A 266-nucleotide genomic window follows, 5' to 3' on the forward strand; every position below is an offset into this window, starting at 1 on the left:
TTATTATTATTATTATTATTATTATTATTATTATTATTTTCCATCCCTTTTCTGTCCTATTAAACTGTCCTTATCCCAACCCACAAATTTTACTTTTTTTCCCGATTCTCTCCCCCATGCCACCGCAGGGGGTGGGGAGGAGTAAGCGAACGGTTGTGTGGTGTTTAGCTGCCTGCTAAATTTTGCTGCCTTACATTGATCCCAGCGCAATTGAGTCTGCTGTGTACAATCTCCAGTGCACCAGCCAGGCTTATGCATATTGTAGA

The sequence above is a fragment of the Aptenodytes forsteri genome, unplaced genomic scaffold (assembly GCF_000699145.1).
Source record: "Aptenodytes forsteri isolate BGI_AS27 unplaced genomic scaffold, ASM69914v1 Scaffold94, whole genome shotgun sequence".
NCBI classification, from domain to species: domain Eukaryota; kingdom Metazoa; phylum Chordata; class Aves; order Sphenisciformes; family Spheniscidae; genus Aptenodytes; species Aptenodytes forsteri.